Source organism: Tupaia chinensis, unplaced genomic scaffold (genome assembly GCF_000334495.1).
Source record: "Tupaia chinensis unplaced genomic scaffold, TupChi_1.0 Scaffold000070_1, whole genome shotgun sequence".
NCBI classification, from domain to species: Eukaryota; Metazoa; Chordata; class Mammalia; order Scandentia; family Tupaiidae; genus Tupaia; species Tupaia belangeri.
The window spans coordinates 3,212,420-3,238,193 of record NW_006159530.1 but is presented as its reverse complement, the minus strand read 5'-3'; the positions used below and the strand labels follow the sequence as shown (position 1 = coordinate 3,238,193).

General features: G+C 39.8%; 1 pseudogene; it reads left to right on the top strand.

Moving 5' to 3' along the window:
- The first annotated feature begins 6,197 nt into the window (after positions 1–6,197).
- Positions 6,198–9,628, top strand: LOC102475974 (nucleophosmin-like; annotated as a pseudogene).
- Positions 9,629–25,774: the final 16,146 nt, after the last annotated feature.

The window sequence follows — 25,774 nt, the reverse complement described above, 5'->3', positions numbered from 1 at the left end:
CAGCGCCTTTATCCACCACACCTGCGGGCCTATGGCCTATGAATTCTTTCTCTCCAGCTCTGAACTCTCCCCTTTGTTGCTCTGTGTACCACAGACATGAGAACACAATGACTTGCTTGACAGGTCTTATGACTCAACATACTCCAAAAAGGTATTGCAAACCTTCCACCATAAATCTGCGTTTCGGTTTCCCCTTCTCAGGTAATGGCAGCCTAACTATTCAGGCCAAATGCCATGGAATCACTCTTGACTCTGTTCTTGGTTTTATAACCCCACATCGAATTCACTTCCAAATCATTAAAGTCAGATCTTGAAAATGCATCCAGAGTCCAATGACTTCTCACTATTTCCATGACTGTTGTCTTGCTGCAATCCACCAACATCTTTCCTAAATTTTTTTTCTTTCTTTTGAGAAAGATTTTTGCTATAGGGCACATGTGTGCACTTGGAGAGATAGAGACAGAGGGACAGAAAGCGAGAAATCACCCCCAGGGGTGGGGGAGGGATGGCCACGCCACAACCCCGTCTCTTCCACTCTCCTCTCTGGATTTTGGGCAGGCATGCACACATACCCAGTGTGTCCCAAGCCGCTGGGTTTGGTACTGGACCCCCGATCAGATACGAGGAGTTTAGCACCTTAATCACTATGCCATCTGCTTACACCTTTGCTAAATTCTCGTGATAGCTTCTAAACTAGTTTATCTGCTTTCACCCTTGTCCTCTTATAATGTCTCTAACAACAGTAACCAGTGTGACCCTCCAGAAATAAAACCAAGCTCATGTCACTCTTCTGGTCCAATGCCTTCATCTACTAACTGAGTGTCACCTACTAGTGCCAGCCAGATGGATATTGGTGTGAATAAAGCCATCCCGGAGCTTTTGGTTTATTAGGGAAGATGGGCAATAATCACTGACTTCATTCAGAAGAGTTCTAGTAACGGTCATAAGGGGTAAGTTGAAGGAATAATGGGAAACTATAATACAAGGTCAGGCAAGACTTCTAGAGGGAAAGGTATTCAACTGAAAATCTGAAAGACGGGTAGCACTAAAGGTAGTTGGTGCTCTGAGTACATAAAATATTACATTATTAGAGAGCAGTGGACTGCATAGTCAAACTCAGGTTAATATGTCTCTTAAGCTTGAATTGTGTGGAGTGATCCTTGATGTTAAGATTGGTGATCATGAATTATCAAGATCATGAGGCCCATAGGTAATGGAATCTGAACTCAAGTACCAGATCAGGGGCCAGCAGATGGAGTGGTGGTTGAGGTGTTAACTCCTAGATCTCTGACCATAGTTCGTGTCCTAGATCTGGCGGCTTGCTTTCTCACTTTCTCTTTCTCTCTCTCCCTGTTTTTCTGATCAAAATGTAAAAATATTAATGACAATAAAATATATATATATATATATATATATTAATACACGATCAAAGACTCTCAAAACAAAGAATGAAAAAAATCTCAGTGCCCTTCAATTGGTTCCATGGCAAGACCTGGATTTGAGATGAATAAGAGAATGGGTTCATTAGAAGTTTAGAATATGTACAGTGTATAGATTAGTCATGATCTTAATGAAGTTATATTGGGCTTACTATAGGCTAGGCACTGTGCTAAATACTCCAATTGACTATTTTATTTCAGCTTCACTACAGCATTACAAAATAGGGCCTATTATTTCTACTTGACTAACAAGGCAATGGAAGAGATGCAATATTAACCCCAGCTGTGGGGCCAGCAAAGGGTGGAAGGAGGGTCTGAATCAGGCATCTGGCTCTGGAGTGCGCTATGTTAATAGCTCTGTTATCACCATGAGTGTTTCTGTGTGCTTTGTGACAGCTCATGGGCAATGCCAGCACCTAGTCATGCTTTGAGAATAAGATTTGGAAAACAGGAATTATAACCGATTGATTCCTTTCAGTCTATGTCTTCCCATCCCTGGTGCTCATACACATTTGTCTCCAGAAACCCATGCACTTTGGTAACAATTTCGTCACCTGCTAAGTAAATCACAGAACACTTATGGACGACCTAGGGTGACACAGAGAAGGCAGCAGCTTAGGCAATCGAGAGTCTAGGTATCTGAAGGGGCAGGCAGACGGCCCGGGTTCCACCTGTTACAGCCTGGGATCATTACCCAGCTCCCCGTCATAAAACACTTTCCTATTGCAGTTACGATGGGTCTTCTTCAATGATCTTAATTGCCAATAGAGATGCTAATTTTAGATTTCTCTCTTAATATTAAAAATAAGCACATATTCACATACATAATAGCAAAAGAATAAATATAACCAATAATAGCCAGTAGCCAGAACCTCCCAACTTCTGGGGAATTTCTCTCGCAAACAGCTAATTGAAACATTCCTTCAATTTGTGCTGCTCAGTTTTGACAGTGGCTCTACCCCTTGTCATAAAATCAATGGTCTTTTTTTATCCCTTCTCTCTTTCACCGACTCGCCTCTGACTACAGGCCCTTCTTTCTTCACTCAGAGTCTTCCTCAGGTCATCGGGGCTAAGTGATCTTTTCATACTGCCTGGCCAGACTGTCACAAGCCATCGAGTGGCTTTTGAAAATGAGCCATGTTAAATGGACTTGATGGGGGTTACAACCACCATTATTGCTATCACCACTGTGATAAAATGGAGCAATAATGATGGGGGAAGGTACTTATCACTGTCTTTTTGAGATCACTTAAGATAGTTTGGGTCTGAAGCTTTTCGCCAAAGATAAATGGAACATGTACAAGATAAATGTTACTCTTGCAGAATCTTCTGTGGGTGGCTTGTGTGGGCCTGTGTTGTTTACCTGTGCAACAGAATAGGAGAGATAAAGACAGGCCAGTGAGCTTCCAGTTAGCATAAGGTGACCATGCATCACAGATCAGGCAAGGAGTGCCTTATTACAGTGAGAAAGTCAGGACGGAGGTACCGGGGGAGGTACCGGGACAGAGTAGAATTGCATGTTGCTTTTGTTGTTGCCAGTACACCATCTGATTCTTTAAAACCTGTGCGGTCATAGGACAGGTCAAATTCTGTGCCTCAAAATATAACAATCATTATAGTTTAGTTGGAGGGTTCCAAAACTAATTACTTACAGTCGTGGGTTCTAATCTGGTTTTATCACTAAACTGAAGTAAGACCTCACATGAGGTACTTAATTTCTCTGTGTCCTGTTTCCCAGGGTGAGCAACTCATTACAGCTGTCCCAGACTGTTCCAGTTTTAGCAACAAAAGAACCAAGTTTAGGAAATTTTTCCATCCCAGGGTAATCAGATCGCTAATGACCCCATAGTTTCCTCATCTACAGAGTGAGCACCATTGAATAATGTAGAAATGTAGACTACTGTGATTTTTATAACATGGTTATTCTATATAGCATATCTTCCTTGTATCTTTATTTAAAGTCTCAAAGGAGTCTTTGTATGTCTTTGTATATCAGAAAGGGACTTTCCTTTTAATAGAGAATGATTGCTTTTGACCCAGTAGAAGCAGATACAAGAAAGGGACAAAGGCATTCATCACCTGCACTTTAATACTTATTAATTAATTTTAAAAAGAATACAAGAAACCTTTACTACACTTCAGTGAAGGGAAACAAATTCCAACTTATCTCAGAAGGAGTATATAAAAGAAAAAAATTTGCAAATTAGAATTCAGAGAGAATATGAATTCTGACCTGTTTTCTATTGTTTATTAGAGTATATTTATTTCTTTCATGATGGAGGGAGATGAAGGAGGGAGAGAGAGGCATCCCCATAGGGTCTTCATACTGTAATCCCACTTCTTGCCTCAGCTAGCCAGAATCAGAGGCATGGGCTGGCAGAGTGAGCAGACTGAAGAACACCAACCTGGGACCTTCCTATATGGTTCCATCATTGCAGGACACAATGCCATCGCTGTGCCACTGTGTTTATCTCTGCCTTCCCTCCTCAATTCTATTTTAAACCTTCTGATCATTGTTTTCTCGGTGACGTCTTAAATTGTAGACAGCGAAACTTCACATAGTTATTATGAAGACATGGAATCAAGATTGTGTCTGTGCCTACCATGTAAGAGTTGCTCAACAAATGTTAGTTTTCTTCCTAAAAGATGAAGTCTTTGCTTCATGTATACCAGAAAAAAAGAGGAAATCGCATAGATCTTCAGACCCCCTCTCCCTTATTTTACAACATAGAGTGTTATTTATATCATACCTCTATATTTATAAAGGCTCTATCTATCAATCTATTCATCCACATCTGTATCTATATCTATCAACTCTCTATCTCTTGAGTATATATAAGCAATTTTAGGTTTATGGAAAAATCGAGTGTAAATGCAGAAACTTCCCTATGTCCCCCTCTTAGCCCACCCCATTAGCAACATCCCCCACCAGAATGGTGCGTTCATTACAATCAATGACCTTATATCGACACTTCATCGATCCTCAGGGCCTACTGCTTACATTAAGGTTTACTCTTGGTACTTTATACATTTTCCGAGTGTGGACAAAGGCAAAAGTTCCTGTATCCACCACTGTAATGGCGGAGAGTACTTTCCTGCCTCACAATCTTCGGTGCTCCTCCTATCGACCCCTTCTTCCCCTTCACCCCAATAACTGATGGTTTTGATGATGTCTGAGGTTTTGCTTTTCCAGAATGTTGTGGAGTTGGAATCATATTGTATGTAGCCTTTCCATATTGCACCATACTTATATTTTGTCTTATGTTATTTATAGATTTTAATATGGCAAATCACTTGATCTGTCCAAACCTTAATTATATCACCCATAAAATGAGATACTACCTAGGGCAATTCTGGAATCTCTTTCGATTCTAACAGTGTGCTGTTCTATAACCATCAATAGCCCTTAAAATTTTTATTGGTAAATATTTTTATAAAGTACAGAAATGTAATAATCCCCTATGTGCCCATCACTAGTTTCAACACTTAACAGCATTCCAGAATATCTTTATATAAAAAGAAAAATACACCAATACAACATACTACATCCTCATTGTGAAAATGTAGACAATACAGGAGGAAGCAAAATGAAATTTACCTTTTCTTATTTATAGAGATAACCATTGTAATACTCCTACAGACATGTTATTTTACAAAGCAGCAACATTTTTCAAAGTCAAAATTTAACTCATAGTTGTCAATAGCCTCTAGTTAAAAACAGAGTCAAAATAATGTCATAGAGATGGAGAGATGGAAGGTCTAGTCTAGAAACAGCCACTAACAACCTGCCACTTAACCTTCATAATGTCATAGAGATGGAGAGATGGGAGGTCTAGTCTAGAAACAGCCACTAACAACCTGCCACTTAACCTTCACAGGTCTCGTTCTCACATCTTGGAACCAGAGTCAGACTGGATGCCCCTGGACTTAGAGCTGATGTTGATTTAGTCCATTTTAACAGATTAACTTTAGTATCAATGGGAAACAAGATTAAAGTCAACCAGAGTTTGGAATTTAAAAAAAATGGGGGCCACATGAGAGACACGGCAGTAAAGCAGCACTCTTCAAGGCTGAACCCGCGTGTGAAAGTTCCAGGTTCCTGTCTGGAGACCTTCCAGAGTATCCCAGACACAGTCATACCTATGATTCAGGGCTGGCCGAGGCTCAGGGTAGATCATGTTGCTGAGATCCTGTTGAGAATTCTCCCTCTTTCTCTGTTTCAAGAAAGAAATGCATAAACTTAAAAAAAAAACCCTGATGATTGATATGAAGTATTAAGTCAAGAGTCATTCTTTATAATTCCAGACATTTTTAAAACAAGTACTTACCTTTTTTCTGTTTTGCTTTGTTTATTTCCTCCTTCTATGAGGAAGAGAGAGAAGAGAAATAGAGAGACAGGACTCTATCTCAACACCACAGTCCTATCCTAGCTTCAGCCAACCCCAGATCACAGACATATATGTGCTTGGTGTACTCAGGAAGGTCTCCAGACACAAACCTGGAACCTTCCCATGTGATCAGCCACACAGACTGTCACTTCTACTGCTCTGCCACTCTCTAGCACCAGCAAATATTTATCTTTTATCTCCACATCGCTTCCTTGACCTCCTAATCCCCCAGATGCTCAGGTTGGCTGGCTCGTTAACAAACACGATCGAGCTTTCCCTGGACTGATTCTGTCCTGTGCGGCTGTTTTTGGGAGCCATTGCCATTTACCTCCTTCTGCCTTCTCGCCACCCAAGTGTGTGCCACCACCCCATGGAAGATTCGATGGACATGGACATGAGCCCCCAAGGCCCCAGAACTGTCTTTTCGGTTGTGAACTAAAGGCTGACAAAGATGATCACTTTGAAGTGGATAATGATGAAATGAACACCAGTTATCTTTAAGAATGGTCAGTTTAGGAGCTGGGGCAAAGGATGAATTGCACATTGTTGAAGCAGGGGCAATGAATTAACGAAGGCAGTCCAATTAAAGTAACACTGGCAACACTGAAAATGTCTGTACAGTCAACCGTTTCCCTTGGGGGCTTTGAAATAACACCACCTGTGGTCTTATGGTCAAAGTGTGGTTCAAGGCCTGTGGATATTAGTGGACAGCACTTAGTAACTGTGGAGGAAGATGCAGAGTCCAAACAAGAAGAGGAAGAGGATGTGAAACTCTTAAGTATATATGGAAAGCAATCTGCCCCTGGAGGTGATAGCAAGTTTCCACAGAAAAAAGTAAAACTTGCTGCTGGCGAAGATGATGACAAAGATGATGATGATGATTTTGAAGATGAGGAAACAGAAGAAAAAGCTCCAGTGAGGAACCAACAGTTAGCATAATGGCTATGTCGCTGGACTCCCACGTAGCCGACCGTGGTTTGCGTCCCGGACCTGGTGGCTTAAAACTCATGCCGGGTGTGTGTGTGTGCGTGCCCAAGATCCCTAGAGGAGAATGGAGGAGAAGGGATTGCAGCGTGACCAACCCCCCTGGGGGGGATTTCTCGCTTTCTGTCTCTATGTCTCTCTCTGTCTGTCTGGCGAGTGCACGCACCCTATAGCGAAAACCTCAAAAAAAAAAAAAAAAAGGCTCCAGTGAAGAAATCTATATGAGATACTCCTGGCAAAAATGCTCAAAAATCAAACCAGAATGGAAAAGACTGAAAACCATCAACACCAAGATCAAAAGGTCAAGAACCATTCAAAAAAACAGGGAAAAAATCCTAAAACAGCAAAAGGACCTAGTTCTGTAGAAGACATTAAAGCAATAATGCAAGTATAGAAAAAGGCGGTAGTTTTCCCAAAGTGGAAGCCAAGTTTATCAATTATGTCAAGAATTGCTTCCGGATGACTGATCAGGAGGCTATTCAAGATCTCTGGCAGTGGAGGAAGTCTCTTTAAGAAAATAGTTGGAACGGTCTGTTAAAATGTTCTTATTTCAATTCTGTAACAGTTGCTGTCTGGCTGTCCTTTTTATAATGCAGAGTGAGAACTTTCCCCACTGTGTTTGATAAATGCTGTCCAGGTTCATTGCCAAGAATGTGTTGTCCCAAATGCCTGTTTAGTTTTTAAAGGTGGAACTCCACCCTTTGCTTGGTTTTAAGTATGTATGGAATGTTATGATAGGACACGGGAGTAGTGGTGGTCAGACATGGAAATGATGGGGAGACAAAATCAACTCAGTATTTTAATAAAGTAAAATAACAACAACAACAACAACAAAAAACATGATCAATATGGCTGCTGAGCTCCTCCATGTCCTGGCAGTACGGACTTAGCCATGGTATCCTTGAACAATGATCTGAAAGCCCTGGATGTTCAGTGTAGTCCCTAGGGCTCAGCGATCTTCCAAGCTTTTCAGTTTATCCATAATCTGAGACACCTGGTGAAAGGCCCAGACTTTCAGGGTACAGAAAGTCAGTGCCTCGTGTTTGATATGGATGTATTCCAGTTACTGTTGTGATCACAGGGTTTATTCTCATGTAATCCTTCTCGGCACAGTACTCCAGAAAGCCACTAACAAATAAATTGGAGGAGAGATTCTCCTTTCCTCATTGTGTATTCTTGGCATCCTTGTCTAAGATCAGTTGACCACATCAGCATGAGTTTATTTCCAGGCTCCTTATTCTGTTGGACTAGATGTCTGTTTTTATGTCAGTACCGTATTGTTCTGATGTATGCCCCACGGTATAGCTCTGTAATGAATTCTAAAGTCAAGACGCGTGATACTGCCCATTTTGTCAGACACAGAGAAGCAGATGATAGAATGGTGGTTTCTGGGGTATGGGTGGGGGGCCAGGGCAGCTACACCAGTGGGTGTAGGTTACGGTTTATAAGGGAGTCCGTCTTGGTGATATTCTGTACAACAGAGTACCGATGGATAACGGTAAGCTATTGTGCACTGACACGTTTATTAAGAGGGTGGAGCTCGTGTTAAACGTTCTTACCACATGCAGACAAAAAGGACACAAGAAAACTTGGGATATGATGAGTATTTTTTTTCTCCCTCCCTTCATTCTTTTCTTCCTTTCTTTCTTCCTTTGTCCTTCCCGTTGTTAATTTATTTTCCACTTTTCTTTCCTTATCCATTCCATACTATTTTCTTTTAAGTTCGTGGAAAAATAGAGTTAATGTACAAGTTGTTTTTTGAGGGGGAAGATGCAAAACTATTTTGAAATCCAGGCATAGCTTTTCATAATATATATCTTCCTTTAACTTTTTGAAGCTCCCTAGTATGTACTCAGCATCTTATACATAAAAAACCTCCAATTGTAGGCAATTGGAGATAAGAAAAGTATAAAGATGAGGAATAAATTTTAAATTCTCTTAAAATTTGGTAAGATAATGAGCATGCCAACTGCTACCTTGGTTTTCTGTGAGTTTTGCTTTGGCTTCCTTTTTGGTCCTCTCCATTATGGATGGCTTCTATGTCCCTACTTGAATGTCTCCCACCTTAATTTGTGAGAAAATGAAGGTCAAACATTCCCATATTCTTTCCTGACACTTCTCCTTCCCTCCGGGTGGGGAAGAGAAGTGTGTTCTTCACTCCAAACTGCAAAACCTGCTGCTGCTGCCTCTTCGCAGTTCTCCTTCCTACAGATGGAAAACGTCCTGCAGCTGAGATGTGAGTGTCATGTGGACGTTCTTAGTGCCACTAATCTTTGCCCTGTGGCACAGCTATAATTACCCAACAAGGAGACCAAGTGGAATTTACCAGGACAATGCCATGTAATGACACAGTATTTATAGGTGGCTGTGGATTATTGTGTAATTACACTGAATAGATCCAAAAGTAATTACCAGCATCCTACCCCTGGGGTTTAGAGGGAAAGAATAATCATGTGTGCAGACCTCTTTCTCTCAAAGCAAATCCCTCTTGTAGGAGTTTCCCAGCAGGAGAGCAGCAGAAGCGCTTTAATGATTCTGTGTGGTCAAGCACTTTCCCTAAGAGCATTGCTGTTAACCCCACGCTCTAGCCTGGCACCAATTCAGGAAACTGCATTTCACTGTCCTCTCTCTTCCATTCAACTTCTGTCCCTCAGAAGTTTCACTGCGCACTGCTCTTACTCATAGAGGCAGAGTGACCTGGCCTCATTGCATTTCTCTCTTTCCTCCTTGGTGAACACCTGGCATCTGCCAAGGACGGGAGAGAATATAAAGATGAATACCGCATGGTTCTGGAGCCAGACAGTGGTGGAGCAGTAATGCAGTTCTCTGAGCTGCTGGACCCACATGGGAAGGTCCTGTGTTCATGCCCTGCAGTCTCCCTATGCACATGGGGTGCAAGTGTGCATGCCTGTGGCCCAGGCTAGCTGAGAGTGCAGATGGACTGCAGTGTGAAGACCCTGCTGAGGGGGCCCCTCTTCTCTCTTAGAACAAACACAGTTTAGAAATATACAAGATAGGGTCTTTAGTCATATAGATTTTTCACTCTCCTAGGGAAGTGAGATGTGCCCATAGGCAAGCTGAAGTAGAATGTGGTGAGTGCTTTTGGGAGATGAGGAAGCACAGAGGTGAGAGAAGTCAGTTTTGATAGAAGAAACCATGGGTGACTTGACAAGGAAAGGACCATTTTTGCTGGGTGTTGAAAGATGGGTAAAACCTGTCGCTAAGGCAGGGACAGTGTAAGGGGAGACCCTGACACAAGGGAGGAACCACAGAGCTTTGTAGGGGGCTGAAAGCAAATACAAAGCTTGGGAAAGGACAAAGATTCATGCTTGCTCTAAGTGTTTGGTGCATGAAAGGGACATGTCAGCGATGTTGGAAAGTGGTATGAAGTCAGATCACGGAGGGCTCTGGATGCCACAAGGAGGTGTGTGAATTTTAATCTTAATGGACTAGAAAGCTGCGGAGTGGAGGGTCACGTTTAGGGACTGACTTCTGGGTTAATACATCAGCACCGTGAAGAGCAGGTTGGAAATGGGAGATCTTTTTAGATCTGAAGCTGAATGGCTGTAAAATAACCATTGTAATATTCAAAAGTTGAAAGTCAATTGGTTAACAGAAACTTTGTGCTCAACCATCTTCTTCCCATAACTCTGCCAATCACCATTCTACTCTGCTTCCATGAGTTTGACTATTTTGGGTCCTGCATGTAAGTGAAAGCATGCAGTAGTTTTTCTGGCTTGTCCCACTTAGCATCATGTTCTCCATGTTGCTGCAAATGGCAGGATTTCCTTCCCTTTTTTATTTTTTTGTTTTTGGCAGAAGAATATTTTATTTGTTTATATACCACATTTCTTTCTCTATTTTTTTTTTTTTTGAGAGGTTTTTGCTAAAGGGCACGTGCACTTGCCAGAAAGACAGAGAGAGACAGAGAGACAGAAAGCAAGAAATCATCCCCCAGGGGAAATGGCCACACTGCAATCCCTTTTCCTCTATGTTCGTCTCGGGATCTTGGGCATGCACGCACACGCACCCAGCATGAGCTTAAGCCACCAGGTCCGGGACTTGAACCACAGTTGACTACATGGGAGTCCAGCAACATAGCCATTATGCCAACTGCTGGCCCCTCTATCATTTTTTTAAAAAGTTTATTTCTTCAATGAGAGTGAAAGAGAAAGATAAATACCTTGACCCACAGTTGACTACATGGGAGTCCAGCAACATAGCCATTATGCCAACTGCTGGCCCCTCTATCATTTTTTTAAAAAGTTTATTTCTTCAATGAGAGTGAAAGAGAAAGATAAATACTTCCAACTACCTGCCATGCCACTATCCCCCACCTCCCACCTCATGGGGCCAGGATGCAACCAGGATCTGTTGCATGTGTATCTATTAACTGGGAAATCAAACCCGGGGTCTTCCTTAGGAATCCGGCATCACTGAGCATTCGTAGAGCTGTGCCACCAGTCCGGGCTTACTGCATTTTCTTATACACTTATTTGTCAATGGACGTTTACGTCAATCCCATATCTTGGCTATTGTGAATAACATGGGAGTGCAGGTATATTTCCAACATCTCGATTTTTATTCTATTAGACAATAGCCAGGATAAACAGACCTGGAGATCTCCTCTACCTCACAGTGTCTGTGATGATGAACAATGTATTACACATTTAAAATTTGCTAAGAGGTTGATGTTATGTCAAGTGTTCGGACCACACATGCAGGAGGTGGGAAGCAGTTTATGCAAGTTATGGATATGACTGTGGCCTGGACAGTGGTGCTGGCTCCATTCCCACCTCATAGAACTATATATCCTAACTATGTCCAGATCTCTACATGTTTATCATATTTAAATTTAGTAATTTAAAAATTAGAAAAGCAATGTACCATTAGGAGAACAGCTCTGGAGATGGCAAGGACAAGACTTATTATTATTATTTTTTTTTGAGAGGTTTTCGCTATAGGGCGTGTGCGCTCGCCAGACAGACAGAGAGAGACATAGAGACAGAAAGCGAGAAATCACCCCCCCAGGGGGGATGGCCATGCCGCAATCCCTTCTCCTCCATTTTCCTCTTGGGATCTTGGGCATGCATGCACACATGCCTGGCGTGAGTTTTAAGCCACCGGGTCCGGGACTCAAACCACGGTCGACTATGTGGGAGTCCAGCTACATAGCCATTACGCTAACTGCTGGTCCCCAGGACTTATTGTTTTTTAAAGAGAGATTTTTGCTATGGATGTGTGAGCTCATCAGAGAGACAGAGAGAGAGAGAGGGAGAGAGAGAGAGAGAAAGCGAGAAATCAGCCCCCCGGAGGGAAGGCCATACCAAAAACCTACTCCATTCTTCTCTTAGGATTTAGGGCATGCGCACTCATGCACCCAGTGTGAGTTTTAAGCTTCTGGGCCTGGAATTCGAACCACACTGGACTACCTGGGAGTCCAACAATGTAATCATTACACCATCTGCTGGAGGACAGGAAATTTTTTTTTTTTTGAGAGTTTTTTTCGCTATAGGGCGTGTGCGCTCGCCAGACAGACAGAGAGAGACATAGAGACAGAAAGCGAGAAATCACCCCCCAGGGAAGATGGTCACGCCGCAATCCCTTCTCCTCCATTCTCCTCTCGGGATCTTGGGAATGCACACACATGCACCCGGCGTGAGTTCTAAGCCACCAGGTCCAGGACGTGAACCGCGATCGACTACGTGGGAATCCAGTGACATAGCCATTATGCTAACTGCTGTTTCCCGAGGACAGGAAATTTTAAAAGAGGCATCATATAGGGCTGGCAGGGGGCATGGTGGTTAAGGCACTGGATCCCCGCAAGGCTGACTGCAATTCAAGTCCCTGACCTGATGGTGTACCCAACATCTTGACAGGAGATTGAAGGAAACCGACTGTGGCATGGCCATTCTGCCTGGAGGGTGATTTTTCACTTTCCCTCTCTTTGTCTCTCTCCAGCAAATGCATGCACCCTGTGATGAAAACCTAAAAACAAAACAAAACAAAAAAGAGACATTATATAGCTTCTCTGAGCAGGAATTAGAAATGGAAGTGAGAAATGAGAAAGGGAGTGAAGAAAGGGAACACGATTACACATCATGAAGGTGGCACCATGTTTGCCGAAGACAAGAGACACAGAAGAGGAGCAGCAGGAAGGCAAGCTTGGCTTGTAGGCGTCTTAGAGGAGGTCTGCAATCACTATTAAATACAGGAAAGATAATTTCTCATCCACCAAGACTTTGTTCAGGAACCAGGAATAGCTTTGCCCCTCTCGGGTCCGAGGACAGCAAACTAGAGGGTAGCAAAAGAGCCAGCCACTACTTCCACACTAGCTTCTATGAGGAAGTCACGTAGCGTGAAGAGACATGAGCCCACAGCCACTCAGAACAGGCTCACGAATGTATAAAAACCCAATCTACCAGAATTTTGTTATCTATAGAAAAAAAGTATGTAGGCTCATGTTCATAGAGTAACAGTGATTGTTTGTACCAAATCACTTCATAATGACGGTAATCCTGTCAGGTGACTTACATAATAGTAAGGCCCGAAAACAGGAAGCTACGCACCATGAATTAGTCTACCTTTGCACAGGCCCCCATCTCAGCATCACATGGAATTTCATAAGGGTAGCAAAAAAATAATGTTTGTATTTGTAAACCACTTGGAAGAAAAAGGTCCTGTGTGAAAGCTAATGATATATTTTAAGTGCTTAGTGAAATGGTCTCTACGTATGGGGTATGTGTAGGAGTATAAATTAACAAAGTTTTTAAAGATTTGTCGGGTTCTTTTTGTGTGTGTATATTTGGTTCTTCCACCATCAAAAGTAATGTGGATGTTCAGGTATCTCACTTTCCTGACTTTTTATTAAATAATGCCTGTCAGGTACACCAAAGAAGAAGGAGCCTACACTGTATACCCTTTGTGCTCTGTCCTTAAAGAAATGTTTTGGTTGAACAATAAGAAACAACCTCTTTTGTTAAGTTAGGTGTACACTCATACATACCCGAGGGTATATGCAAGCACAAGAGAGAGGAGAGAGAGAAGCACATCTCAATGACAAAGTCTAATCATGCCATAATCCCCTTTCCTCCAATATCCATCCTGGCAGAATTCTGAATGGATGCTGGTCTTTATTTCACAAATGGAGAGAAGCTATTCGATTGTGAGAGACAGAATGGGAACACATAGACCTGAAGTTGTTGGTCATTTTCTGGAGAGATTCACTCTTTTTTTTTTTTTTTCTCTTTAGGATGCTCCAAGATGTTTACCAGTAAGGTGGTGGCCGGTCTGTGCCTCCTGTGTCCTTGAACCCATGGTCTAGGACCTCACTGCCCAACAGAACATAATGACAGCTTGGGGCTGGCAGGTGGCATGGTGGTTAAGGGTACTGGAGTTCCTCATGGCCAACCACAGCTCAAATTTCGAACCTGGTGCTTTGCTTTCTAACTTTCTCTCCTTTCTTTCTATATGTCTCTGGCCAGATTAAAACAAGTAAATGAATAAATAAAGTTAAGTAAAATAATTTTTAAAAAGAAATGTAATGACAGAAACAGCCATAAATTAAAATTCTCAAGAAGCCACCTCAGAAAAGCAAAAAGAAATGGGTGAACTTAATTTTAATATAATATTATAATGAACTCTATAAGACTAAAATATTATCCTTTCAAATAAGTGTATTTATTTTCTAGGACTGCTTTTGGTAACAAATTACCAAAGGCTTGTTTGGTTAAAGAAACAAAGCAAAACAGAAATTAATTCCAGAGAGCAGAGAGTTCTGGAGGCCAGAGTCTGAAATCTGTTTCACTGGGCAAAAATCAAGGTGTTAGTGGGCTGCACTCCCACAAACTCTTTAAGGGAATCTGATTCTGGCTTCTTCCTGCTTCTGGGAGCTAATGCACCCCTCAGTTTGTGGCTGCACCACGCCAATCTCTGCCTCCCCTGTTGCATTGCTCCTCCTTGCTCTGTGTTTCCAAGTCTCTCCCTCTTAGAAGGAAACATGTGATTGCATTGCGGGTTCAGCCAGTTAATCCCAGGGCATCTCCTCATCTCAGAATCCTTAGTTTCAGCATAGATATGAAGTCCTTTTACCACATAAGGTAACATTTACAAGTGCCAGTGTGCAACCTGATATCATTGAGTGGCCGTTATTCAAATCAGCATAAATGTAATTAATACAAAAGTTATTAATGATATATTTGACTTCTTTGTACTAAAATCAGGCATGGGTGCTACATGGCTCCAATGAAACACAATCTTATCTCACTGATAAAACTATTCTTAACAGAAAACTATTTTACACTGCTTCAGGCTTTTAAATTTACCTTAGAATAAAAGAAAATGAAGATTTAGGTCCTCGGTTGCACTAACCACATTTCATGTGGTCAATAGCCTGAGTAAGTGTATTCAGAGTGGCTACAGGTTTGGACAGTACAGGTCTAGGCGGTCCCTACATTTTTCCTCCTCTGTCAAGGCAATATCTGTGTGTGTGTGTGTGTGTGTGTGTGTGTGTGTGTGTGTGTGTGTATGTGTGTGTGTATCCATGTTCTGTGTACTATTACACCAATACACGACATTTTCCCATAAATAATTTAGTTTTGAGCCTTAAAGCCATGTTAGCGGCTGTTATTATTTTCTATACTTTACAAAAGAATAACAGACTTCAGATACATAGGCTGACAAAGATGTGTGGGTTCTTAGTGGTGGATATATAGTTGACCCTAGCAATATTTTCATATCAACACCCTGTATGTTTTTCTAATGGCATGTTTCTACTGAAACCATGAGAATTTTCCTCCCATTCAAACGTTCATGCTTGGTTTAGCATCAACCTTGCCGAAGGTTGAATCTTGCCTGAAAACATTGCTAAATAAGATGAGGGCATGAAAACAGCAGTGTCTAGTTCTTTCAGTTATCAGCTGATGAAAAGAAAAGAAAGCTCTTTGCAAAGAAAATACGGTTCTGTGTGTTGTACAAATGATATCTCTGCTTTGTTAAAACACTTATCATTAAGCAATACTATATTAGTATCTGCAACGTATTAGATTGCAGCTATTTTGCAATTTTGGCTAAAAGAAATGACATGTATTTTTAGTATGTCCTATGTTTTATAGTACCTTTTATGCACTAGTATAGTCGATCTAATGAATAGTCATCGGGATGAAATAAGAAGAAATGGTTTTAAAAGGATATTCAGACAAACTTTTAACGATCTAATGCACACCAGTGTTTATTTGTTGAGTGAAAAGAACAGAGGAAAATAGAACTAAAAGAAACAGCAATGAATGAACAAATAAATAAAATAATTACACTTTCTGAAGACTAAAGACAGGAACAGAAAGTGTCGTAGTCCACAGATATAACTATCAGTAGCTATTAGAAGTCACACATGTTGTACGTACTGTAGCCCTGTCAATGTCAAAATTCTGATGACTCAGTTCTTTTTCAGTGGCTGCTTTTGACATTTCAGCTCTGCAGAGTTCTGAGGACCCTCTTCTGTGTCAAATAGATATTCCATCTTCTCAGCAGAGCCTTCCCCATTGCCTCACTCCTCCCCTCCCCATCCTCTCTTCATGTGGTGCTGTTGCTGGTGATATTGACAGGCTAAAGGATTGCTCATTCCCCATAGCCCCACAAGGTAAATTAAAAAAAGGAAAAGTCAAAGCTATTTCTGGACCTTCTCGCACTTAGGGACTCCCAACTCAATACATCTTGGTTGCTTGAAAATGATGCTTATTAATAAGTGAGGAAGGCACAGTTAGTTCATGAGGCTTCAGGGTCACCTATTTAGGGGATAATTTACTTCTTAAACATGCTTTTGCTTGGAATTCTCATTAGTTGCTGAACACGAGATACTTGGAATTAGGTGATGACGCTTGCCACATCTATAAAAACAATGATTGAAGAGATGGGGCCAATTTTCAAAATCATTTCAAAATCTAACATGCGAAACATCTTTGCAATTAACCCTCCAGTCCAAAAAGAATGGCTATCGCTATTCATAGGATCACAATATTTCCACTTGAGGTCAGATGAAACTGTTACTCCCTCTTTTCAGAAAATAAAAAAGCAGGAAATAAGTGGGGGAGTTTTTAGGTAAGATGGCACTTTGAACTTTGAGGTCTAATCTGATGAATATGATATTCAACCTACCTCTTGAAGTGACCAAGACAGGATAAGGTTAGAGAAGCAATGCATGCGAGGAAGAAGGTAGAAAGGACCTTCTGCATAAAGACCTTTCCAGGAATCCCTGCTCTGTATGACAGAGAAAGTAGACAGATATGTGAACATTTAGGGTCTGTGAAAAACACGCCTCCTGAGGGGGAAATAGAGAATAGATTCATCCCCTTTTTGAGTCCTGGGCAAAGTTATCTGAAAGAAATATGGCTTACCTTGGAAGGCATGGTGCATGGAGAGCTTCTTGAACAACTCATTCTGATGCTAAAGACAGGAAGAGTAATGGGCCTGAAGGGAACATCTAGACCAGTTTTGCAGAAATCAGGCTGTTAGTGTCTAATAGACTATTGATATGTGCTAATGGCTCTGCAAAGATGTCCATGTGCTAATTCCCAGAACCTGTGAATATGTTCAGTTTCATGGTGAGGGAGAATTAAGTTGCAGATGAACGTCAAGTTGCTAATCAGCTATGAGAAGGAGTGAGGTACAGGCAAGTTCATGTAATCACAAGAGTCCTTGAGTGAGAAAGAGGGAAGGAGAAGACTCAGAAGCAGAAAAGAAAGGGGCCACAAGTCAAGTAATGCAGGCAATTTGTAAATGCTGGAAAGGCAAGACACAAATTCTCACTAGAGTCCCCAGAACAGAACACAGCTGTGCCCATACCTTGATTTTAGCCCAGTGAGACCCAGTTTGTACTGACCTTTAGAACTAAGATAATAAATATGAGTTCTTCAAATATATGTTGGTACAGAGCAACATAAAACTGGCACACAGCAACAGCATGAAGAAGAAACCATGGATGAAAGTCAGTCTTTCCATGGACGAGTTTAATCCTCTGAGGTGTATACTGCTAAATTACTAAGTCTTTGCACCAAAAGCTGATAAGTAGAGCTTTGCTCTAGTAATAATGGTGATACACAAATTGCTTCCCTCAGTCCTCAACAGAACCCCGTGATGTAGATATTAATTGTTGCACAAATTTTAAAAATACCAAGCACAAGGTTCAGAGAGTTGAGGTCCCTGACAAAGATGCAGAGCTAAAACTGTTTGGCACCTAGCATTCCGATCTACATACTCTGATTTCAAGCCCAGAGTATTCTGCTAGCCCAGAATAAAGATATATTTGCAAAGTATTATAGTGGTGCAATGGACTGAGTGTTTATGTTCCAACAAAAATCATATGTTGAAATCCTAACCTTAATACAATGATATTAGGAAGTGAGGCCATTAGGAGGTAATTCAGTCATGGGAGTGGTGCCCTCATAAGTAGAATTAGTATCTTTATAAAAAGTACTTGAGAAAACTCCCTTGCCACGTAAGGGTACAATGAGAAATCACCAGTATACAACCAGAAAAGGACCCTTACCAGAACTCACGCATGCTGGCAACTCATCTCAAGACTTCTAGGCTCCAGAGCTGTGAGAAATAAATTCTTGTTTTCTATGAGCCACCCAATCTATGATATTTAGTTATAGCAGCCCAAATTGACAAAGACAACTGGTGAGAAAGAAACTGCAGACTAACATTAAAGCTTGTTAATTCAACTCAATTTCCTCCTCTCTTACATGACATATTAACAAATTGCTGGCCGTATGAATAAAGAGCCACCATTCTGAGTAATAACAAAACATTAGATATAGTCTCTGCTAGATGCTAACAAAAAAAGAAAAAAGGCAAATGATAAACAAAACTAAGATGCAGAATATAAAGTATAGATATTACATTACAAAACAGATGACAGTTATGGGTCAACACAACCACAGGAAATGAAGGAAATGAAGGAAATAGTAACCATTTGACAGAAGAATTCCAAACGTAGATACAAGAGCTTGAAAAAGAAATAATGAGACAATGGAATTATGGTCAGAATTGAACTGACAGAGTTCAGAAATCAAAAAAAAAAAATCAGAAAAATGTCACAAATGATAGTGACACTAGTAGCAGCAAGAAAGGACAACACATACTTCTGAAGCCATGGGAAAAGAATGGAGGAAAGGATTGAGGAAAGCAAACACAACAAAGAGAAATGGACAAAAGAAAATAATAGATACAGAAATCATAGTGAAGTCCAACGGGTGCATTTCTGGTTGATCTTAGGAAGATAAAAGCACAAATGAACTACTAAAGTATTCAATTGTAATAGAAACAAATCAGGAAATTGGCAAAAGACTAAATTTACAGTATTTTTCAAGGGATATAGTTAGAAACACCAAGACATAGCCTAGTAAAGTTATGGTATTTCAACGACAGTACATCAGGCACTCCCTCCTCCCCTGCAAATTAAAGTACTGAATATTAATCAGACTTCATCAAAGCAAAAATCAGCCCTAGAAGCCAATGGAGTAATGTCTATATAGCTTTAAGAGGAAGAAAGCTTAATCAAGAGAAAGTCAGAGGTCATTCCAACTGATGTGAGACATAGACATTTTAAGCATGAAAAAAGCCTGGAAATTAGTAATCACAAGCTCTTTAAGAAGAGCTTGAAAAATTTCAGACACCTGGATGACCTAGAGAATTCTTGTGATGAGGCGAGATAGTGAAATTATTCTGAGTTAATACAGAGTGGGGCTAAATTATTGAAGAGAGAATAAAATAAAAATTATACATATACCAAATTTTGAAGCAATGGGGACAAATGTTCAAAGATAGTAAAAATAAACGAATTTCTTTATCTTTCAGACTAGAGATACTCACTTATTAAAAGTGGTTCAATCAACTAATCACTGTTTTGTTTTAAAGAAGTTTAATTAAGTACTTAATTGAATACAGTTCTGTCCATTAAAAGGACAGAGTCTTTTTCATTATTGTTCTGATTTTGATGATGAAAGTTTTAACTTTCACATAATTGGCTTCAAAGACAAATAGTTTGTATTTTACTAGGATAAATTTCTTATGATACATGTGTTTTATTAGATCTTTGATTCTTTACGAACGTTAAGATTTTTCAGTATCAAAAGAACTAAACAGACAAGCCTGTGCCCTGTTGGTTAAGGTTGCTGGATCCTTCTTGCCGGCTGTGCATTTCAGTCCTGAACCTGGCAGCCTGAATATCATACCAGGTGTGTGTGCATGCCCAAAATCCCCAAAGGAGGGAGAAATGGAAGAGAAGAGATGGTGACATGACCATGCTCTGTGGTGAGGAGCGTGCATTCTCACGTTTCCTTTCTCTGTGTCTCTCTTGAGCAAGCTCATGTGCCCTCTGGTAAAATTAAAAAAAAAAATAACTTGTTTTTCTATAGCTCTAAATTCCTGTACTTGCCTTTAAAACCTATTGTCACTTTGGTATTGTTTCACAGTGACCCATGTCCTACATATTGAAGTGTTTTAAACCTATTGAAATTTTGACAGCGTCCCAAAGTCAATTTATAAATGATTTTTTTTTGACCTCCAACTAACTTCGAGTTTCCAGAAAGATCCCAGGAATATCTCAGAAGAATTTATTTTCTCTTTTTATTTTTATTTTATTTCGAGTTCTTTTGTACATTCAATCACATTATTTAGCTTACAAAATGAATATTCCAGCATGTGGATATTTTCCCCCAGTCCAGTTGATAATACTATAAAGTTATCTTCAACACATAACACACCACTTCTTTGTCCTATTAATGCTTTGCCTCTCTATTTTTCTCCTTATATTCTTCTTCAGACTCTACTCCTTCACCCACCCTCTTCCCACTCTGTATCTGGTATTGGTAGCCATTTACTGTGTTTCTATATCCTTTAGTCATTCAGTTTCAGTCATAGAGTGTGGACACTTGGTATATACTAAGTGGAGACATACAATTTCTCTCCTTCATAGCCTAGCTTGCTTCACTCCACAGTAAATCTCTATTCATCCACTTTCTGTCAAAACCTTGGATCTTGTTTTTTTTGAGTTTGTGTTTTATTTTTATTTTTTATGGTTGAGTAGTATTCCATAGAGTATATGTGCCACAGTTTTTCAATCCATTCATCTGTTTATGGGCATTTGGGTTGGTTCCATGTCTTAGCAATTATGTATAATGCCACAATAAACGTCAATGCTCAAGCACTTTTCTGATGAAGAATTCTTCAGTCCTTTGGGTAGATACCAAGGAGTGGGATTGCTGGATCATATGGTAGTTCTAGTTGTAGATTTTTGAGGAATCTCCAAATCATTCTCCACGGTGGCTGGCCCAGTTTACATTTCCACCAGCAGTGTAAGAGAGTTCCCCTTTCACCACACCCCTGCCAACACTTATTATTATTATTTTTTAATCTTTGTCATTCTGACTTGGGTTAGGTAGTATCTCATTGTTGTTTTGTTCTGCATTTCCCTTACAATGAAGGATGTTGAGCATTTTTTCATGTGCCTTTTGAGTATTAGTATGTCATCCTTCGAGAGTGGTGTTTTCAACTCATTCTCCCATCTTTTAATATGATTGACATCTTTTTTTTTTTTTAAACAGCTGCTTGAGTTTCTTGTGTATTCTGGTTTTCAGTCCCTTATCTGACATAGTTTACAAAAATATTTCCCTATTCTGAGGGCTATTGATTCACATTAATTACTGTGTTTTTTTGCCATGCAAAACCTTCTTACTCTGATGTAATCCCATTTGTCTATTTTGGGGATTATTGACTGTACTTTAAGGGTCTCATTTAAGAAGTCTTTACCTACCACAATGTCTCCCAGAGTTTCCCCAGTGTTTTCCAGGAGTAGTTTTATAGTTTGAATTCTTAGGTTTAGATTTCGATCTACCTTGAGTTGATTTTTCATCAGTGGTAAGAGGTAGGGGTTCATAATCATCTTTCTGCAGATGGATATCCAATTTTTTCAGCATCATTTACTGAAGAGGTTTTCCTTTTCCTACCAGATTGACTGGTACACTTTGTCAAAAATCAATTGACTGTATGTTTAGAAATTTATTTCTGGGAACTCTATTCTGTTCCATTGGTCCACTTGTCTATTTCTTTGCCAGTACTTTGCTGTTTTGATTACCACAGCTTTGTAGTATATTTTTGGGTCTGGGAGTGAGATGCTGTCCACTCCACTCGTGCAGGATTGCCTTGGCAATACGAGGACTTTTATGATTCCAGACAAATTTTATGATTGTCTTCTCTAGATCTGTGAAGAATGTGTCTGGTACTTTGATTGCGATTGCATTAAATATGTAGATTAATTTGAGTAGAATTGCCATTTTAATTATATTAATTCTTCCCCTCTAGGAACATGGTATGTTTTTCCACTTTTTTGTGTTATTTTCAATTTCTTTTTTGACTTCTCATAGTTTTCCTTGTGGAGGTCTTTAACTGCTTTCGTTAGATTTATTCATAAGTATCTTATACTTTTTGTGGCTATGATGAATGGAATTACTTTTTTCAGTTCTATCTCAGTCTGCCTGTTATTCATATATAGAAATGAGATTGACTTCTGTATATTGATTTTATATCCTGCAACTTTACTGTAATCATGTATTACTTCCAGTCATTATTTCATGGAGACCATTGAGTCTTCTATGTATACAAACATGTCATCTGCAAATAGAGAAAGTTTCACCTCTTCTTTTCCTATTCGAATGCCCTTTATTTATTCTCTTTTCTGATTGCATTGGCAAGGACTTCCAGTACTATATTGAAAAGAAATGAAAATAGTGGGTACCTTTGTCTTGTACCAGTTCTTAGTGGTAAAGCTTTCAGCTTTTCTCCATTCAGGATGATGTTCACTATGGGTTTTTCATAGATAGATAGATTTTATTGTGTTGAGAAATGACCCTTCTATGCAAATATTGCTGAGAGTTTTGATCATGAAGGGATGTTGTATCTTATCAAATGCCTTTTCTGTATCAATTGATATGATCATATGGCTTTTATCTTTCTTCCTGTTGATATGCTGTATTACATTTATGGTTTTGCATATGTTGAACCAAACTTGCATTTCTGGAATAAAGCCTACCTGATCATGGCATATAATCTTTTTTATAAGTTGTTGGATACGATTTGCCAGTATCTTGTTGAGAACTTTTATGTCTATATTCATCAGAGATATTGGTCTATAATTTTCCTTCCTTGTCCTGTCCTTGTCTGTTTTAAGGATAAGGGTGATGGAGACTTCATAGCATGAATTAGGCCGAGATCTACCCTTTTGGATCTTCAGAAATAACTTGAACAGAACGGGCGTTAACTTTTAAAGTTTTGTAGAGTTCAGAGGTGAAGTCATCAGGACCAGTCCTTTCCTTTGTTGGGAGGTTATTACTGATTCAGTCTCTTGACTTGTTATGGGCCTATTAAGACTTTCTATATCCTCCTGGCTAAATTTTGGTAGTTTACATGTAACCAAGAATTTGTCTATCTCATCCAGATTGTTTTGTTTCTTGGTATATAATTGTTTATAGTATCCTCTAATGATGTTTTGTATTTCTTTTTTTTTTTTTTTGAGAGGTTTTCACTATAGGGTGCATGCACTCGCCAGACAGACAGAGATAGAGAGACAGAAAGTGAGAAATCACCCCCCAGGAGGGATGGCCACGCCGCAATCCCTTCTCCTCCATTCTCCTCTTGGTATCTTGGGCACGCACACACATGCGTCCGGCATGAGTTTAAGCCACTGGGTCTGGGTCTTGAACCATGGTTGACTGCAATTTGAGTCCAAGACCTGCTGGCTTGCTTTCTCACTTTCTTTCTTTCTCTTTCACTCTGTCCATCTCTGGTCAAATTAAAATAAATAAATAAATAAATAAATAAATAAATAAATAAAATTAAATACAATAATTTTTAAAAACAATAATAACAAATAGAATTAAATTTTTAAGTAATTCTTATAAAAATAGAAATAGAGGTTTGGGATATTATCTCAAGTTTTATTACTGGAATAGTTCTCCAAATTACTCAAAGTAAAATCACAAATATACAAATCACAACAATAACAAAGCATGTATGGAGACATAAAAACAGGGCTTTAAAATCTTAAAATATCCTAACCTATCTAAGGCCAAATACATCTATCATATAAATGTTGAAGGGACATGCATATTTAAAAGTTACTCTATGGTCAGCTCTGTGGCCTGGTACTTAAGGGAGCTGGATGCCACATGGCCCACCATGAGGTTCAAGTCCCACACCTAGAGGCTTGAGAAATGTGCCAGGCGTGTATGCATGAATGCCCAAAATCTCCACGGGAGGGAGAGAGGAAGCAATTGCAACATGACTCTTCCCTATGAACTTTGCTTTCTCCTCTCTTTTTAGCAAGTACATCTGCTCTGTAGAAAAAAAGAAGTTACTCTAGAGGACCAGTCCCCCACCTTTTTGGCACTAGGGACTGATTTCATGGAAGACAGACAATTTTTCCACAGACCAGGGTGGGGAAATGGTTTTGAGTCAAGCACGTTACATATATTGTACACTTCATTTCTATTATGGTAAAATGTAATGAAATAATTAAACAACTCATCATAATGTAGTATTTTAAGCTGTTTCCCAGGGCTAGTATAATTTTTGCAGCTCCACCTCAGATTGTCAGGCATTAGATTCTCATAAGGAGTGTGTATCCTAGATCTCTCGCTTGCACAATTCACAATGGAGTTTGCACTCCTATGAGAATCTAACGCTACATCTGATCCCACAGGAAGGAGAGCTTGGGTGTAAAGTGAATGATGGGGAGCAGCTGTAGATAGAGATGAAACTTTGCTTGCTCACCCACCACTCCCAGCCCGCTGTATGACCTGGTTCCTAACAGGCCATGGATTGGTACTGGGGCTTGAGGACCCTGGCTCTAGAGATGACTTAAAAAGGAAGGCCCAACTGTATGCTGTGTAGAAAAAAACATATCTAAAGCAGCGATCTTGACCAAATTAGGTAAGTCTTAGAAAAATATGGTTGGTTGAATGTTAGGAAGTCCAAACACATAAAAACGTAAGTTATTATACAACCATGTTCATCCTTGTAGTTGGCAAAAATTGGTGAAAGATATCATTAAATATTATGAAAACAATAATTTTTTTAAAAGATTAGATTTCTCTTAGCTCTCTTTCATTCTTTCTCCATTCATTCACACATTCATATATCTTATTAAGAACTAGCATTAGATTTAATAAAGAAAACAGCCAGCCAACCACACTTACTGTTATTAAACAATGTTCTAGGATATAAATACACTTGCCAATAAATTACACAAGAGAAAAAAATAAAAGGTACAAAATTTGGAATGAAATTATGTTGTAGAGGTGCAGTTGTATTTATAAAAGACTCAAAAGAAAAAAATCTACTAGAATTTATGAGAGTTCAAACTGAAACATAAACTTTCCTCCCTTCCTGGGTCCTCTGGAATTAGAAAATATTTGGGAGTGTTTTTATTTTGTGGCAGAATGGTTATTTGCATAACTTCAATAATATCTGTTGCCTTGCACCAGAAAATAAAATTATGAAAGTTCAAAAAGTGATAGAATACAAAGTTAATATTCAAAATTGAAGAACTTTCTTGCATACTAACATTTATCCATTGGAAGAAAAGACAACACTTGCAATAGTAACAGATATGATAAAATATTGAAGGTGAGTCATGAAAGAGCATTTAGGACTGTAGTAAGAGAACAGTAACTGGCCAGATGATAGAGGTACAGGTGGCAGGAGCTGTTGTGCCATTCTGAAGCCACATGGAAGGCCTTAATTTGGATTCCAGGTGACCAGAACATGCTGTGCACAGCCATACAGACCCAGGGGAAAGATCATGGCATTGCAAGACCCTTTAGAGAGTATTTTCCACTCTTCTTCATGGAAGGAAGAAATAAAATAAACTTAAAGAGAGAGAGAGAGAGAGGGAGAGGGAGAGAGAGG